Here is a 20880-nt window from a genome sequence, read left to right on the forward strand (position 1 = left end):
TTAAACTGAACAATTCCCTAAACGCTTTATCGTCAATGTCTACTGTGCTAAATGCAATTTCTAATTCTTGCAAATTCTTCAAGTTTTTGAAACATCCGTTAGCTATATTTGTTACGTTGCTAAAAAGAAACTTCATAACCTTTAAATGCTCGTAACCTTCAAAAATGTTGGGCTCATGAAATCCAATATCGCTCTTGTAGAACTCCAAATGATCGAAATCTTCCATTACCATCTTATACTCCTCAATCCACTGCTGAATGCCGTGCTTTAATTGGTCCAATGAGCTGATATGTTCACACGAGATAATCTTCCAAAAGCGATAGTTGCAGACATTCGATTGCACACTGGCCAATCCAATGAGGAACAACAGGGTTATAAGTGACGTCATCATAAACTAATGGACTAGTTCATTAACCTAAAAAGCCACAGTAATTTACTTACCATTTAGAACGATGTCCACTACAAGTCTTAACACAAAACAGCAGGACTGTCGATTAAATAGAGAAGGTTAGGAAATTTGTTTATCAATGATAACCCAACTAACCTATCGTTACTAATGTTATCATGCATAATTCCGACAATTGGTGTTTGCTCATATCAAAACATTGAACGATACTTCGACCAAACCAAACATTAATTTGTTTTCATTGAGGTTACTTAATAGTTCTGTAAACTGCTACCATTTCCTGGGGCTTAAGAGTAATGTGAAACTTTCAGAGACCTAATCATCTATTCTATTTATTATCGGAAATGTTTAAAGTATGAAAACCGGCCGTTTGGACTTAAGGGTTTCCAAAAGCCCCCAAGATCTCTCCCAGAATACCACAAGTTTTTATTTTATTAAGCTATTTACACATAAATTAAACTTTTAAAAGCAAAAACCATTCCGAAGGCTAGAAAGGTCCATCTTTGTGGGCCGGAAAGGGGATTTTGCAAATTGTTGATCGTGAAAAAAGAACAATGGTTACTGACTCTTTTGGACCAGGAAACATTACTGTTTCCTGGGAAAACAGACCGAACACGTTGGTAATAATAATTTTAAAGTGAAAATTGGTTTAAAAACTCTTTGTGCCGCTATCAAGTAACCACTTTACGCTTGGTTAATACAACAAACAATTACCTTAACTGCCTTAGTAAAGACATAAACGTGCGCCATTAAAGGAAATCAATATATCAAATTGCGAGGGTGATCCGATTACAGTATTTATTTTGATAGCACCATGTAATTAAAATGCCGCGTATTTTAAAGAAAAAAGGCCGTAATATCTCGATTATTAAGCTGCCGTTAACGTTTGAAGTTTGAAATAAGCGACTTAACAAAGTTACATTAAGCTCAAACGTATTTATTTGTGTTAATTTACATTAGCGGTCAATTATGGAAGGGGTTTATATTCCTCTTTTTCTTGTATTTCAAAATTATTTGAATTGACCATCAATCGTTTTTAAAACGGAGGGTGGAAATGAAATCAAATTACCTTTTCGTTCTTTGTACATGTTGTATATTGCTTTTGACATTTGTGCTGCTATAAATTCGGTTAATACAGAATGTGTAGCACGAATGGGTTCTTTACTAGTCGCTTTGGTAAAGGTTTCGAACGGAAACGAATGCTCACATTTTGCAATAATTAAAATGCATATTAAAATAGTAAATCTTTGCATTGTACCATATTATATAAAGACGATGGGTAAACGATGATCGCCGAATATGAACGAATAAAATGGGAAGAAGAGGTAGGGTGTGGATCAATACCCCAACAGGCCTACGTTGGTTATATGATACTTTTAATAGGATTAGCAAAATTACAGAGCATTCAAAGAGAAAACATTTAATTCGGAAAATACGAGTTTGCGGTACTAATAAGGAAGCAGCTTTATGGTATTGGAAGTCGAACAATCTTTAATAAATTTCCTTTTAATGAAGCTAGAATTTTACCATATACGACAATGAAAAATAAAAATATAGCCCCATTTTCATTTTTCACACGCCCTTTAAGTAAACCTAATATGAAAATGTTCATTAATGCAATAATTTGTTCCAATTAGAAACAATACACGCCGAATTCACTTGCAACAAAATAAATTAGGGTTGTACTCGCTGTTCCGTGTAATAATAACCAAGATAACGCCGCACGTGACAGAGAAAAATAATTAGAGAAATTACGTGCCGCATTCTGTAACTGACAATAGTAAATTTTCCTCTTAGTAACTATACGTTTTGATTAGGCTCGTAATTAATAAAGCAAATCTCATATATATTACAAAAAAAGGGAGGCGGTATACAATGTGTACCGTTATTTCTTCTGCGTTATTACAACCGCTTCTTTTTCATTTGGCTGATTTATGAATAGCAATCGTGTGTACAAAGGCAATATGACGGATATTTGTTTTACATAATTCATTCGCAATTTATGAATGTTATTTCATATTCTTAAAAGGCCTTTTTGGTTATTTTTCATTGCTGCGGCGTATCCGAAAAAAACAACGTCGAAAACGAATGACTTATTTGCATAAAGATGTCTAGCTTTACTTTCTATGCCAAATAAATTCACAACGAGGACACATCATGGAAACTCCTGTTCCAATGAAAATATTATTCAGTTAAAAGGATAAAGTGTAGAAGCATTCGTTATTGCATTATAATTGCATGATAACGAAGTGTCTAGTATGAAATAATGAAATTTGCCAGGTAGCAAATCACAAATCCCGTTATTGATATTTGCGCAGTATGCGTTCGTATAGTGCCATGTTTTTGTACTAGTGGAAACTGAAATAATTGGAAATTATTATAAATTCGTGTTACCATACAAACTGCAGTGTCAGTATTTACAGCATGTTATTCAACAAAAATTAAAACCAAACGGCAAATAGAAAGCTACACTAGAAACTCCAAAAAATTGTAAGAAAAATGTTATTCCCAATTGTTTAGGTATGTGTTGAAATTTTAAGGTTGTAGCTCTGTTATTAATTAATTAGGTAAGGGTAGTTTTCATCTGTCTCAGTAAAAATATAAAGGGGACTGAATTAAAAAATTGCAGTTTTTGCCATTTGTGCAAATTGCCTTGTTTGCGCAAGTAAATGGTTGCATGAAAACTAAAATCGTTTACTTAGAGGTGATGTACGTAATGAGGCTCATTGCATTACACTTCACTTCCCTTCCATGTTAATCCTGGAAATTAACTGTTTTTGAATTTTCTTGATTTTGTGAAAAAATCTATTAATTTAATTTAATTTATCAATATTTCATAAACCATTTAATCTCAACATGCATTTTTTCCGGGAGCGATATGTCCTGAGAGCGAATTGGCCGGGCGCGTATTCTCCTACAACCATCGGCTTCTATAATAATAACTTACTCTTATGGCTACTGAGAAAAAAATTAAAGAAAAAATGCAAATTTCACCACATTTTTGAGGGTGGCTCCCACACGAAACACGTTTGGAAAACTCTACCACCCAATTTTTTTATATACTTATATGTCACCCCTGTAGATACAAATTTATTAATATTTAGGTCGTTATTGAAACTATTTTTGGATAGTCAAGTTATATGGATGGTGTTTGATTGGTACTATTTGCTTGTGAGAAGTTCCCTTAGGAATCCAAAGTTGGAAGTCTAAAAATGAAAAAAAAACTCTAATTAAAGGGCAAAGAAGAAGAAGAAGAAAAACAACGTGATTATGCGCAATTAGCTATTACATAAAATAACTAGGCACTTTTCTTGCACGGTATTCCACGTTTACGTGTAATTTTGTTAGCTTTTTAGCAATGTTTAAATATTAAATTTATTTGTGTTGTTTTATGGTACAATAGCAGTTGTTTCTTCGTGGTTTTGTTCAAAGGTAATTAATAATTGAAAATGTTTCAATAGTAACTGTGCATAAAAGTTCATTTTTACATAGAGATGTAATTACAAACTGCTTTTATGTGTTTTATGTCTGAAAGGAAAATGGGCTTTTCCATTTAAACATTAAGTTTTTAATTATGAAATTTGCTGGTCATGCTGTATAATTTTTTTGATCATTTGCTATATATTAGATATAGTTTAGTTTAGACATTAGTTCAGCATACATTATCGTCATTATCGAAAACTACTTATTTCTATACCGCATGCAACACAGGTTGATATAACTACCAATTTTAAATATCGCGAAGGGGTAAGACGGTGTACTGTCACAAAAATACCAGTCAATAGCAAAAGAAACCCAGATATTTCTATATAATACCATTACAACCGAAAAATTGAAACAATGCCAGAGAATTCCCCTACGAAATATCGCTATTGCTTAATTAATTAAATTATTTAAAAAAGATTGGCCTATAAACATGGGTTCTGCATATGTAATGCGATGGAGGGCCTGGATCGGACAGCCGGATTAGAAAATATATCGACGGGAAGAAGAAAAAAATATCTAATGTGAAGAGAAGATAAGTTGTGACAGTTTTAGTTCAAGAAATTTTCAAAAAATGTTGATTTTTTTAAATGGATGTTTTGAGGAAATTTTAAAAAAATGTTTCAAAAACGGTAATGTAATTAGTTAATGACCGTGTAGCAAATTTGAAGTCTGAACAACTTTTCTTAATAACATTTGTGCGGATTTCGTCCCCAAAGAGCACTTTACTGGTAAGCAAAAAAAGCGTTTTTTAAACAATTTTAAGAAACTAAAATTATGCCACAAATTCGTTTTCCAACCAAGTAGGGGTGATCCCCAGAAGCTCAAAATTCAATTCGAACATTCTTTGTACTTTATAAGAGACGACCAAACAATCGGGGGACACAATGTATATCCGCCTAAGAACTGTATTCAGATGCCGTTTTCTTGCGACCAATATCTTTAAGTCCCTTTACTGTGACACGTGTTTTTGGGGACAATATTCCAGTTACTTTCTTGGGGGAGAATTTTCTGTGAGAGATTTTTTAATTGCTGCTATACTGCAATATAGTCCTAGCCCAACAAGTGAAGAAAACGCAAATTTTATATTGGACCAAGACAAACATTTTTAGAAGAGATCCACCCACACCCCTCTCAACGTGCCTTCTTTAAAATTTTTTAGCATTTCACAGGAAAACTACGCTAATTAGCAAAAAGAGATTCACATAACCTTTTGGATCAGACAAAGACAATTAATAATGTTGCAATAAAATTTCAAAGCTTGAAACAATTATTGAAGAGAGAAGCAACGCTTCCAAAACTTTACGAGGAAAAGATAAAAAGCAATTTAAAGGAAATCACCCAAATAATTGATGAAAAGGAGGGAGATGCAGTGATGCAATGGCAGTCATATTAGTGACAGAAAAATTGCAGTTACAAATATTATAAAAAAAAGGTGGAATGGCAACGATCGCATATCAAAATTTTAAGTGCGCAAAGTCAAAAAATAAGAGAAAAATTAAATAAATACGTCAATGGTTGCCGGTTACGTACAAATTTGAAAAGTTTAGTTAACAGATAATTCAAAAAGTCGCAGTATTTAATTAAGCCCACATTTAGGACTAAATCTTATTAGCCTATCAATTAAAAACTGATAGTAATGAATGTCACCGTCCTGAAACAGCGAAGCGGAAAGAGAGCAAAAATCTAAGCGAAACCATTTAAGCATAAATACAATTTAGAAGTTTTCGTAGTCAAGCAATTAATTTCATTCCCTGGTGCATAATGTGACATTTCAGACAAGAAGAAGAACTTCCTACATTTAGTTGCAATCGTATCGGATACAAACCCTTGTCGCATTTTCCGATGCCAAAAATGTTAATCGATTTACGAAATTCTTACATTTGGAATAATATCTTGTCGGGCGTTATTGCAATACATTGGTAGTGGTGATATTCCAAAAGAATGTTCAGTAAAGAGACTGCGAAAGAATGTAATTACTTGCTTCAAGGGTATGATTTAGCATGCGGTTAATAAGAGTTATTGTTCATTCACTAGCGTACCGTTGCTAGATGTTCCATTAATTATTTCTCTAAGAAAAAATTGAATTCAATTAATAATAATAAATTAGTTGCATGCGTGAATTGAGGCCACTATCTCTATTACCGTATACCACTGTTCACTTTTCTCCCCATTCACATGCAAAACAACTAGGTGCCCCAATGAACTCTTTTCAGCTTATATGGGGGTAGGAAGTTTTAGTTACTAAAAGCTTCCACCCTATAAGATATAAAGGGTAACTGACACGTATCTAGGGGTGAGTAAAAAGTGCTTCGCTATAAGAATCTCGAGTACGCAAATTAAGTACCGTTTTCGGCTTCGTGTAAAGTTTTGATCAATTATCGAAAAAGTTTGAACACAAAAAAATGTAGAGCAATTCATAGGGCACCTATTTATCTTTTGTTTAGGGGAGATTTACTGCGGCCGCGGCGGGTTCAGAAATTTTAAAGATAATGTAGATTTGTGGATGACATACATAATATATGTTTCCGAATAGTTGAAAAACTCATAAATCTGTTAGTGGAAAATAAGACCGAGAAAAGTATGAGATATAAGAAGGCGCACCGAGCTACTAAATGAAGTCTAAGTTACCACGCCCATTCCTTTTCTAAAAATTTTAACTTTATTACTGCTTTCATAATCTCCATGAATAAAGAAATTACAACCTATGAATAATTTCAAAGCAGTCCATCCACTCTATTAAAATTTCATACCGTTATCACACCATTTAATGGGTTTATTAAAAATAAAAATATCGCTTAAATTCTGAAAGCTAATTTCAGAACTGGAATACTGATCCGTTAATATTTTAAGCGGGTATAAATTACGTCAGGTAACAAAACGATAGATAATTGTTCCACGCTCTACGAAACAAACAATTTCTCGCATCAATTTGGCGTACAAGTAATTAGTTTATAATAACAGACGTTAAAAAATGGTATAATTATTATAAATGTTTCTAGCTAATAATAGAGAGCCCATTTTTCCTGGAATGGATTCTGAATATTTCAACAGGAAGACACAGCGTTCTCGTAAAACATTTTTGTGCGGGTCATATGAAAATTGTATTTTGTTTCGAGTGGGACTTGTCCCAATTGGATGGAATTTTTCAACATGAGCGAAAATTCGCATACATGAAAAAATCCGTTTTTTAAACCAAAATCTACGTTGGCTACGACAATCGAAAGTAAAATCGGAAGATTTTCGGTTTTATTTTCCGCGGACCTAAAAAAGCGACAAAGCACCTCGGTGAAGAAGCCGATGGGCCGTTTAAATACATTTTTTTTAAATTTTCGACTTAAACTTAAGTCGTATTGGAGCCGCCTGTATTTTTAGCATATTTTCTAACTCATGTTGGTCGTCCGTCCGTCCGAGGCCTTAACTATTTTAAGTTTTTCCTTGGCCCTTCTATGAAGGTCTTCGGTTTGCACGATATTACTCGAGCGCGACGCATGACAAAAAAGATGATTTTACTCCCGTCCAAATCATATAGTGCATACCGAGCGATAGGAAGTAATCAGTTAACAAACAAACAAAAGTCTGCTCAAATTTTGTTTAGATTTCCGACTTCAACATTTTAGAGCAAGATCTTATAATGAATAGTTGCATAACTTGTATGGGATGATCCGGAACGTCTGTATAAACAGTTTCAGTGCCTCTGAATGGTCATCCGAAACCTTATACAGAACTTTACAATTCTACCAAATACAGCCCCAACGATGAAGATATAGATTGTATTTTTTCAACCTGAAAATTCCTCGAAAAAATCTTCCTACTTTTTAGTATGTCGCCAGTGAAAACCTTATTACATCCGGAAAAATAATGAGACAAAAGAATGAACCAAAATATTCCTTTGGTACTTGTAATACAAAAAATCCTCAAACTTATAATAGTAATCAAACTTACCCCATAACTTCATTACGGCCAGTTTACGCATTTTCAAAAGTGGGAAAAAGCAGCCAATTTTAGTCGTTTAATAATGGCTACTTCCGTTCGTACTTTGATGTAAATTAAATGTGATTTATTTTATGAACTAGCGAAAATGCGCTAACAGTATTAATGTACGCATTTCTTGCACAAGAAAATGTCGATTATCGTTTCAGATACAAGATACTATGTTTTATAACACAATAAGGTTTCGATCATTTCATTTCGGACGGTTTTGACCGGAATTCATGTTTAAACCTCTCCCCTCCGGAACGTTTTTAATTTTTGTGTGTTTTTTCCATTAGGGCATCTAATCCTCTGGAGTAGGGTATGCCACTTTTGTTTCGTAATATCGCAAAAGCCCTCGCGAACTTAACAAAATACGTAACGAAGTGAAGTACTGCCCCTATTATTTTCAAAATGAAAAAGAACGCGATAAGTTCACCGCACAGCTTTAATGGCACATTAAGCAACACTATAAAAATTTGCTATTTATACGGCAAACGCTCCTGATTGGGTTTAGTATCTATAATTTAGCGATTTTGTGCCAAAAAATTGTAAAATATCCAGTTCACGAAACATCTCCCCAACTCTTAGGTGATGTAACCAACAGCGATATGAATAAATCATTTTTATAGCGTGTAGGGGCACAGCTTTTTCTGTTTGCTCCTTAATTTATGCTTGTAAGTTATTTTTCGTAAATAAAGGAGGTAATTCGAAAAGGATGTTCAATAACAAACCAGTATTTTACCAAACACAAAGGTGCACAATTCTTTCGATGGTTATAAATTTATTCCGGCGGTGTTGTTGGTAGCCTGACTGGAATAAGTTCGCCTGCGTCAGAGGCAATAAACATTGGTTTGCATATATTTGTGGACCGTCTGATTGTGAACGATGAGAGGATCGTGGTTTCCTTTATTTGTTCCTTTACTTGTCTCTTATACGTTACACTTTTTCCTTGTTTTATGCCCGTATAAAAATGTAAACGCGCCCGATTTGTATACAGTCACCCTAAAACTTATGCAGGTTAAGAGGGTGTTAAAAATCCCCTATCAAACGTAAACATGGAATCACGTTAAAAAAGAATAAAGGCTATGGCTTCCTATTAAAAAAGTAGGTTGCTGAAGAGGATTAGACATAATCGAATTATAGGAGAAGGCTACGCATTTTTAAGAACACCGCCTAACAATTCTTTGGAATTTTGATGAATGGGGATATTTTATTCTTCCATTATGTTCACGATCTAGAAAGGATTTATGAGGTTTTATTTCTCTAGCATTTTCCATGTTAAAGTTTTCGAAGATCCTCTTAAACGAACTGAACTAGAATTTTGCTTGAAGATTCAGAACGTTGACTACGATTCACATAAAGAGAATGTCATATTGGATTTATGCAATTTTTGCACCAACCCACTTGCAGCTATAGAAATACGAAGTGACGAATATCGTCAGAACGAGCTCTAACCAAATTTACTATTTACAAAAAGGGAGTCGCAAAACCAGAATAATAAAGTGCGGTTGTTTTGAGATGGATTCTTACACTACCGACCGATTGAGAAACGAACAATGCGAAAGCATTAGGATTAGGACATGCAAAAAGTAGAAAGACAGTAGGCACTAGAAGAGATTTATGCTGAAAGCTGAAAAAACAAGTGTAGTGAATAGCATAAAGAACGCATCGCAATTTGAGGGGAAAAATCGTACGTCTTACCGGCATTCAGAGGGAATTCGCTACCGGGGCGGGTAAGTATAAATGTCAAAATAAATTCAAGATATGTCAGTTGTACTTTTTTTCTCTCGCCCCGATAAATTATTCCAGTTTGCAGCATTTTGTAACTTTACGATTTATATCTTACACGGAACATTATAGGGTCGAAGTGGGATACTGTCCAAATAAAAAATAGATACACAGATGCTTAAATGACCTACATGATTTATTATATAAACATCTAAAAATATAGGCGATAAATTTGAAAGTTAGAAAATCATCATGGAAAAGTTTAACTCCGTCCGTGATCGACAAAAGGAAATGTCAATGTTAGTCTCTCTCACGACTCATCCATATTACAAATATTGTCATTATCACTCCTTTATTAAATTTGGTTTAGTAAATGTTAGGTTAGCTCGTATTTGATCCTACTAAATTAAGTACATAGGCATTTTCTTATTTTTAGCTCTATTTTTATGGAAACATAGCAGATCTGTTCTTCCACATTCCATTACGTTACTAAATTACACGAGAACTTACAAAATTGACATGTTCGATAACATGTATCAATCTTCTAAGCCTTTATTACACTTCAGCAGCTCCGAAGATATTGGACATCTGAGCATAATCTGGATTTATTCATGGTGAACAAAACAAAATAAATTGTCATGCAGCTTCCTTGTTTTACTGTGCTGCAATAGATTACATTCAACCTGATATTTGATAATATGAATGAGTAGAGGCAAGTATAATCAATCTGCAACTCGCTTGGAAAAGTATTGATTTTACTTGCATAAACTTAGCAACACTCCAGCAAGAGATTTGTATAATGCGCGTGAAGAATACTACACCATAATCAGAAAGGTTAAGTTTGCGCACTTTATTTGTCATTGTGTAATGTTTGTTTAAATTGTATCATTTGTGTAATATATTATAGTTAGATAAGACGCTTTAAGTAAGAAACATCTGGTCAGGTTTGCGTACGTTATAAAAGGTTTCATCTGGTTGTTTTGCAGTAAGGAGTGTTGTCGGACGTAATTTAATTAACGCACGTGTTCCGGTGCGGATAGCAAGAGACACAGGTGGTCAACGATGTGCGCATTATTTTCGGCGTAAGTGGGGACGCGTTACGTCGCGGTCGGCGTTATCTAATCTAATTGTAATTGGCGCTTTATTTGTGGTTTATCTGCCGGTATAAATGTCTATTCTTATTTTGGTACACATGCATCCTCGGTGTAAAAATGTACTGAAAAGCTCGTGGCGGATTTTCCTTCATATGGACCTTCCATTTTAATCGGAGTTAAGGGCTCAGTGACGGACAACATTTCACATCTCAAAAGGAGAAGACTGGAAGGAAGTCCTGGCACATTAAAGAAGATTAAGAGAAGATTTAACGCAATCTAAGGCGATTTGAGAAAATTCAAGGCAACCTAAGGATATTTTGGCGAAATCTTATATAGATACAGATAGACGGGGAACCGAATTAATCTCTCGCGTAAATAAACAATTTTCTGAACGTCACAAGAAATAAGACAGTAATAGCCTAAACACAAAAATCCAGAAAAATCGAGAAAAAAATTCAACTGCAATTTTTTCTCCAACACCGGAAAAATATTAAAATTAAATGAATTCATACTTCCGATTTTGGAAATCCTGTGAATTTCAGTTTGTTATAAAATACCTCCGATTTATTTTAAACACCCCATTGCCCATCTGGTATGGATCACCAGATTTTTTTAATCTGAAAAACTATTTTTGGTGAACGGTGCATTTTCTTCGTGTACCTACTTCTGTACGAGTATAAATACTACCTACACTTTTTTACTATTTTATGTCTACATGTGACGAAGTTAACGTGTGACGCACTAAGAGAAAAAGATATTGTACTCGATTTCTACGCAAGAGGATACAGCGTTTTCCAAAAACGATGCAAAGATGATTTCACAAGCTCGATAAAGTTCGCAACGAGCATTTCCAGCAACATAACGCCATTCCGTGGCAAGTTTGTTGCTAACTTTATGGACCTGATTTCGCATTGTTCATCAAAATTGCCTAACACGTATTAAATGAGCTCGAGATTATTAGAAAAAATGAGAAATTAATGTAGACACACCTAACTAGAAAAATCGTAAAATACAATCAGTCTTAAGGAATTTAATTCACTTAAATACAAAAAGCATATAACCTGACAATCAAATAGGCTTATAAGCCTTGAGCTTATTTCGGGGGTGTCCTAAGCTTGTAGGAACCTGTCACAGCACAGCTGTTTAGTCACAACCGGATTATCGTGATATGGAAGGTCTGTAAATGATCAAGTAAGAAAGTTCAGAAAAAAGATAATCTCCAACGCACTTAATAAAAAAACGAAGTGAAGCATGAAACGTTGGGACCCCGGCGTAATTCCTAGTATTTGATAAAATCGAGTCCAGCTAGATCGGCTCGCATTAAGCGGGGAAAAAGTAGAAAATTAATGCGGAAAAGTTTGCGTCGTTAAATTCGGAATTTAGTAAATTTGAGTAAAATATAAGTTTACAAACTGGAAATATCATCAAAATTTTAGCTGGGTAACGTCCAATTAATTTTGAATCAAATTGGGATCATAGCCATCTAAATTCGAGTTGGGAAAAGTTTGTAAGTTAAGTCGAAGTCATGTAGGTAGGTAGGTATGTATTACATGTAGCTTTACAACACCCCCTTTTTAATATGTTGGTATAACAAAACCAATTAAGAACTTTGTGTCGGTTGCTTACAAAAAGAAGTCTCTCCATGGATTTCGCATAATAAAAACGGATCCAAACTTTTAGATCCTGCGTCGTCAATACATAAAAATTCCCATAAATTTCTAACGCAATTATTAAATGTCGGAATATTAAACGCCATTGCCGTTTAACGACAATTAAATTATCACGTATAGCAGAACTCGTCACGAGCACATCACTTCGATTACTTGAGTTTCCCCTATCTAGGGAGACACTTTTACGTGAGCATCCATAAAGGGTTAACTGTCAAGCATATATTGAAAACACAATCATCTCTCGTAAAATTCTGTCAACCATAAACTGGCGTGATTGTAAACTAATTACCCGAACGAATTAAAAATTGTAATTCAGGACTCACAACATACATATTTTAGGAACCCGTGCAATTTTCTAAATTTAAATTACTACCAACCGGGAATAAAATCCGAAAGATCACTGTATATCAAAAAAAAGCTCGTCCATCATTCAAATGAACTGTGCATAAGTTTATATACGGGTTCTCTTATTACGAACTAGGTACTTTCAACCGAATGGTGCTTCTTCTAGTAGATTAATTGCGCAAATTTTTCCCATTTTCTTGCTAACGTTGAAAACTTTCGGACGTTAACCTCAGAATATGAGAAACGATGACGCTAAAACTCGATTGACAAACTGGCAATATCGTTATTTTGTCATTATTTGCAAAATCGTACACGGGGACAACTCAGATTTACAAGCCGTAATTAACTCGGAATTTAAAGTTGCAACCCCCTTTTGGCCCTCGAGTTTAGGTCTGGTGATTTTGATGCAGTAGGTTTTTTTAAATTAAACCTGTCTTGTTTTCTCCTCACGAATGAATCCTGCACAGGAAAATTAGGGTAGTTTGTAACAACATCCATACATTTAAAGAGGAATGAAGTCTTAACTATATTGTTCAATTATCAGCTGAATCGCAGCTGAAGAATAGGATAAAGGTGATTGGGAGTAACACAAACCAGGGAAACAAAATCGAGGAGAAGCTTTTAGACGGGGGTATCCGTGGGACTGGAACCATATGACTGGTTTGCTAAGACTGGTTGAAAAGCATCCAACTCATCCGAATTCAACTATCAGGGCCTCACGCAGCTGCAAGATACTTTTCATCTGAGCATTATACCCCCAGTATTTTAAAAAATTGGCTTCAAAAACGTATTTAGTGAAATCAAGAGGGATACTTCCTGGATGATGAAATCGTAGCTGAAGACCCGTCGACCGTGCTTCACGATTTAAAGAAAATTCAGGACATGGCTAGCTAACTCTAAATCATGCAAAATGCGAACTGGGAATACTAGGATGTAGCAGTAATGAGAAGCATGAAGTTCTGCAGAAGTTTCTCATTTTTTCTCTTGGAATACAGTTGATGACGCCTAAAAAACCAGTGCTTTGGGGAGGCCCACTTACAACTGAATCAACCGAGGAAGTACTTAAAGATAAAATCACTCAGTTTATAAACAAGCTGTATAAAATATCATCCCACTCCGCATTTTGTCTACTCAGAACCTCAATCTCCATCCCATTGCTTAATTTCTTATTGAGAGTTGCTCCTACTTCGAAGCACAGGGAAAAACTGGTTGAGTACCATAGGGCACTAACAGTTCCCCTTGAAACTATCCTCAAATGTAAACTGAGTGAAAATTCTTGGGCACAATCCTCTCTTCCAGTTATGTTAGGTGGCTTGGGAATTAACAATTGAATTGATCTAGCCATCCCTCGCTACTTGGCTACACAGTGTTTTTTTTCACCACTACTCTCTTCCCTCCTCTAAGCCTGGAACAAGTTCATAAAATTAGGCTTTGGAATGCGTGTACGGCTTTTCAACTACCACCCCTAGACAAACGAGAGTTCCAGTCCGCCTGGAGTACTCCCATCCATGTTTCGACTCAGATGACCCTACTAGAGAATACTTAAGAACTACCCGCCAAGACTCAACATACACTCAGCCGGAGGCTGGCTCAAGACTCTCCGGTCTGCCAGCGCCACAGCTGAGAACGGTCTTGGAAAACGAATCTTTCCTAGTTAAATAAGCAAACAGCTTGTTTAATTTAAACAACAGAAAGTTAATAAACAACAACAACCGCCAAGTTCCTAGTTAAATAAGCAAACAGCTTGTTTAATTTAAACAACAGAAAGTTAATAAACAACAACAACCGCCAAGTTAAATCCAGGGCCCCAACAATAAATGTACCAATAATTTCAACACAAACTCTAATTAAGTCGCCGAAACAAGTAACCACCCCAACGAACTCCAAAAAAAGGGGAACAAAATTACCCCATTTATCCCCCCTATGTATTCGACACAAATATACCGAGCAGCAGGGAATTATATCTGCTACAACTGCACATGTACGCAATACGAAATTGAAAACCCGAATAAATATTATCTAAAACTACAAATTAACAAGATACGAAAAATCGCATACGATTTTCAGTAGGGGAATTTTTGACCACTCAGCTCGCATTCGGAAACCAGACTTTTAATCCGGCTCATATTCAATAGCACTGGTATTTGTACAGGTATTTGTACAGCTAAACTGCTGCAGCAAACAAAACGCAAATGTATATAAATAGATCGTAAACTCGGCACGAAATCACAGCAAGTTCAATTCTATCTAATTCTAAGCATGCACAATTGTTATAGAAACCCATTGAATATTGATTAGCAAGCATCCACTGGAACCCGACCCAAAACAATGTAAATAAACTTTACGATAAACACACATAAAATACCTGTATTTGATTTGTCGATCACTCGATAGTAATTATCAAATTTGGTACGTTATTAAATTTCCAAATGTTTACATAACTAATTTGTACAAGTACCAAACATCCAGCCAAAAAAGGTGAATAGGTACAAATTCTTCAAAAGCGTAATCTCTCAACACGAGATGATTTCAACCAGTTACTAATAACGGGATTAAGCCCCCAATTCGACATTAACTCCAACCCGCAGCTTCTCTATTAATAAACAATTTATGTGAAGCTTCCAAATTTCGACCAAAATTTCGAATCGTCAAACGGCATCCAGGCAATTCCCAATCTGTTTTCTGCAAACCAACCAAACGGATGTCCCGATTTTTAACCAAAATTACAACATCGCTATCTTTAATCTTGTCGCGATATTTCTACAAGAAGATCTCGAATCGTGCAAATTCCAAAAGCTCACGAAGATCACCAATAATCATACCACAGCGTACAAAATTTCATACGGGATGATGATACATAAGACCTTAAGGTCGAGTTATTCTGAACGTAAGTGAACCTTGAAGTGAGTTTTCTGGAAAGGGCGCACTTGGAATTTTCTTCTTTTATACATGTCTTTCTTTTTATTTGGTCAGACAGATAGAAGTTTCATGTGGCGATGAAAATCACAATATACTGTCTATTGACTAAATTAAAAAAAATTAACTTAACAAATGCGAAAAATTTAAATTTAAATTGATGTTTTCTACATTTTTATATCGTTACACGTTCTGGTTAGTTAACTTTACACTGATATGTTACTGAACAGATATAATCAATTGTACCTACCTACCGTTGGAAGTTTATGTAAATAGAGAACCTGTTATCATACCGAATCTAAAGTTACTTTCGCATATATTTAAACAAATTTATGCCATAGACTTATTGGTGCGTTTAATTTAATGTTTGTTTTAAATGTTTTTGTTGTGGTGTAATACCGAAAACAAACACATATTAAAGCCAGCGTAAAATAATCGTGCATGTAATTTGATTACATTGCTCTCATAACGGTTCATTTTGCAGTATATATGAAGTCAAAACCAAATTTTAGTAAAATGCGTGCAGGAATGGGATTAATCAGTTGATTGCAGTGCACTTACACTTCATTTCGATTCAAAGGTCGTAGTGCCGTTGTGTATTAGAACAATTTTTCTATTTCTGAATTAAATTGCCAAACGACCTGCTATCACACCGATACAAAAAAACTTACTAGAATAATTAACTTTGTCGTCTGTCTTGGCGCCGTTATGTTACAATACTGCAGGTCAAGTTTGGCTTCTGACCTCATTAAATCAAATCTGAACGTGGGCTATTTGGGATCACTGATATAGCTATAATTTGCATGATGAAAACGAATTCTCGACCATCGAGAAAAAATTATACGGTCACTAAACTTAGATGAAACGAAGATCTAAAAGAAATTAAATTAGATTCAGCTACTTTTGTCGCAATGCCCTAAATAAATATATTCCCCTATCAATGGACATCAACAAAGGGAAGAGTCAAGAATCGAAATTCATGAAACTAATCACTTTGTAACTTGGTACCCTTAGTTTAAGCTAGAATGCTAATTGCTAATCATAATGATGTTAGAGCTACTGTAATTCAATTTAAGTTTGAAATTGTACGCGTCGGTATGTCAATAGTAGGCGCATTCTCCGGAATATTTGGATGCCGTAAATTCTAAAAGGTTTAACGCAATAGTAAATCGCGGTAAATGCCGGTTTAATAAGATCCTTGTTACTTTGAAAGTCGAAGTATTAAGTGTACAATTTTATTACTTCCGTAAAGTATCTTAATTAATTCTCCATTATTTTGTGGGCTTTCGGGCTTCTTTCCGCTATTATTATTGACAATTAAGATTGCAGCGTTTTCGAGACTCGCGAGAGAAACTTTTGTATTGTGTAAGCACACAAATCCCTTCTGTTTTGAGTAGCATGCGAAACCCTCGTTTAATACATTTTTTAACAGTACGTGTATGAATTATTTATTTCGCTTTGTGCGATAGCTAACAAACTCTAAATAATAAAAGTGAACTTTACAAATATGTGTATCACTAGGTATCAAATGACTGTATGATTAGCACTTGGTAGAGAGGGAGTTATGTTGTTTGATATAGGGAATTCGATTGGCAATTTGTAACGAACGCATGAGAATTTCAATCAATAGCAGCAATAATTGGAAAGTTGAACATAAAATATAAAGTTTTACTTTTAACAGTCGTGGCTAAATCATTAGAGCCAAAGTTAATGGAGACCATTTGAAATTTACTCCACAATAAATTTATAATTGAAATAGCAAAGCACTACATTTAACGTTGGTGACACGCGATACCTTTCACATTTATGTTTCATGATTGGTACATAACCATAACTAGGAGTTTATTTGATCAAAATTTATATCTTTGGATTTCGCTAGGCATTATACACGCCGATAATGAAAGCTAACACTAGTATAAAAATGATCATTTATTAAGCGTCAGAGCAAAGTGCAGTCGATGGTGTTCGTCTGTCTGTCCGTGAACACGATAACTTCCTTGCATGTAACAAATGGGTCAAATCCAATGACCCGTAAGATCACACCGCTCTGCCGCTTTACTAGATCCGCTTTACACGCGTCTTATTTGTGTTGCTGCTTATGGCATCTGCAGAATCCTTGACGATAAAGATGAATTCACAAACGTGTTTACGTGCATTTTTGTTGTGCATTCAGTGGTTGGTTTGCAAAGCTCGCTGTTTTGGAATCTCCCAATCCTATGGCCTCCATTGTTTTTGGAGAAATGTTGATTTGTTGGCGTCCCAAATTCGATACGTTTACGGCATACTGTTTTTCCGGACACGGTGAATTAAAATTACAGTCATATTCGCAGAAAATTCATCTCAGTAAATTGGCCCCCGGGTACCCCGAGGAAGATTCGCCCCAAAAGATTCGTCTCCTGGAAATTCGTCCCCTGCATAGTTTCTGCTAATTTTCTTTTCTTAGTTGTATCAAACCCAAAAAAAATGGGTCTTGGTCGTATTGTTATTTTCTCGAGTCTTTGCACAGGCAGTAGCTTTTTAATTCAGTTGCATAAGTTAAGATTGCTATCTTAACGGTAACTAAAAAGTACTAACGACTGCGATATACAGGGTCTCTAACAAGGAACTAATTGATCGTTACCTGCGAAACTAATGCGAATAAATTTCTGAAATTTTTTAGTCACTTTTACATTTGTTATTGATTTGAACAATCTGATTACTATCAATTTTATTTATTTTGAATTCATGCAAATATATTGATTATGAATTTTGGAAATCGCGAATTCTTAAAATTTTTTGAGTTTTCGCCTTTATTTAATTTTGTCGATTGAAAACTGTCGTACATTTTTGTGATATTTTTTGAAAAAGAATTTAATATGCTATTGTTTAGATTAAAATATACAGGGGTGTTCTTTAAAAAAAATGATATTAGGTCTGATAACTTTTTTATCTGATCGCGTATACTTATTCTGAAAACGGTAAATTATTCAGCAATCATTGTAAAGAAACATGTTTTTGTATATCTTTTTACTAAGCAAGTATATGTTGATTCTGAAATTTATCATTTTTCTATTTTCCCCGGGGCTCAAGTAGAACCGGAGAAGATAAAAGAACGAACTCCAAAATGCTGGAATTACAACCCAGCAATTGGCGTGTGGTAAACAGGAAGGAGGATCCTAAGGGACAAACTTTGATTGTCCTTATGGACCAGACTCACTAAGACGAAGGTGGATGCAGAAGAGGTGACAAACACTGTGTGCTAAGTGAGGAGTCCTCAGGGGAACCATAACCAACTGTGCCAACCACCGCATTTTAGTAGGCAAGCCCAGTTTTACGATTTTATTAATGGTAAAAGTAGCACAAATTAATCTGCACCACAGTAGGGTGGCATTTGCACACTCAGTGCGTACATGAGCAAACATCGTTTTAATGTAGCCCTAGTACCTTGAACCTACAAGGGGTTAATACGAGATCTGGAACTGAAAGGAGAGCGACGCATTACTGAGCCAATCAAAATCAATCCCAGATCGTGCATCTTAGCTTAGCGTTAAGTTACTACCACTATTGAAGTTTTGTTGCAGAGATCTGGCGGCAGTAATGCCGACAGTGGAAAGATGTGGGAGCGAGAGGGGGGCTTGTGCTCGGGGTTTTCCTCAGACGTACGTCGGGCGGGTGCTGGAGAAGTACCAATTCCTCTCAGCGCCCTAACTCCGTTCCTTCCGTTCCCATCCTTAACTTTACCTATCCTTACATTCCCGTTCTCTGGCTGAAGACTGCCAGGAATCTCTGAGCAACCCGTCTTCGATTTAATAAAACCTTTTCCGCATACCTCCATTACGATCCACCAATAAAAAAAGCAAAACGTGACTGGGGGAAGAAATACTGCGAGAAAATTGAACAAATTCCAGAAGGTGCCAGACTCCAACGAGCCTTACAAAAAGGAATAAAGGGTAGAATTGGTTCCTTGAAGAAAATTGAGGTGGTTTATACTGAAACGCAAAGGAGACCTTGAAGGCTCAAAGTACTAAACTGAACTAAAAGAGGGTATATTCGCCTTTGAAAATAAGGAAGAAGGTGGTGATAAACAACAAGCCACCAAAGGCAATTTTCAGACATACTAAATCAATATGCCCTTATGCCATGAATAACTTCCCTGGTAAAACGAATAAGTCAATTAGAAACCTGTCACGTTTCTAAATTAACGAATGAGTAGCAAACGAGCACTACTTAGTTCAAAATTGTCGGTTAATGTCCTGATGCGAAACTGCCACTGTCAGTTTTGACATTTTAATTTCACATGGAAGAATTTATTAGAATGTACAATCACGTATATTTAAATCTGTGGTACAATTAACAAATTGAGGGGCGGCTTTCAGTTACATTTTTTCCTCGGCTGAAATATTCATACAAAATGCGAAAAATTATCAGCGATTTGACATGGACTCGGAATGTAGCTAACCGGAAACAAAATTTTTCGCAGTTCTAAAATTTCAACTCTTCAAATGAATTGTAACACTACCCAACTCGTGACTTGCGGCGCTTGATGCATTTAGTAATATGTTGTACAAGGGTGTGTTGGCTCTAGGGAAATGAAATTTCCACTAAGTACGGCCACACTTCATATCAAAAATCGTAAAATACGAAACCATTATAATTAACTAGTATAATGAACATGCGACAAATTCTACCAGGAAATATTGTTGAAATAAGCCATGATATCCTCTCCTACCGCTATAAATAATTAATTTTTTTCGTTTTAGATAATTAAATTGGAAAAGACAGTTAGGTATTTCGTTTGTAATCAAATAAATTGGTGCCTGATTCATAAGACAGTTATTTTAAAACTGCTTTCAGTTTCCTTGTCAGTTGTTACCTATGCACTTACAGAGAATAATCTTGTTAACTAAGATAAACAAGGTTAGTTAAATTTTAAATTATTATGGTTGTTTGTTTTGTCACGCCTTTTACACTCGAAGAAGATTTCACGCCACGAAATTCTCACGTCTTGGAAGAGCCAGTAGATCTTTGTGTAAAACACAATGTTGTAAATGAACAAGTAAATTGTGCACCAGCCTAGACTAAAATTCAAGGTGATTAACTTGTGTATGTTTTGGTTGATCACTACGTTTTACTAATCGATCATCTTTCTAATATTTCGAAACAACCCTCAATCTAAATATAACTTACACATCTTATCCCCCTTAATCCATAACGCAGTTAAGTAAATCAATAGAATGACTCAACCCAAACCACGTTTAAAAACAGAACAAGTCAAATCAGTAAC

This window comes from Photinus pyralis, unplaced genomic scaffold, assembly GCF_008802855.1.
Source record: "Photinus pyralis isolate 1611_PpyrPB1 unplaced genomic scaffold, Ppyr1.3 Ppyr1.4_unclustered_Scaffold4085, whole genome shotgun sequence".
Taxonomy (NCBI): domain Eukaryota; kingdom Metazoa; phylum Arthropoda; class Insecta; order Coleoptera; family Lampyridae; genus Photinus; species Photinus pyralis.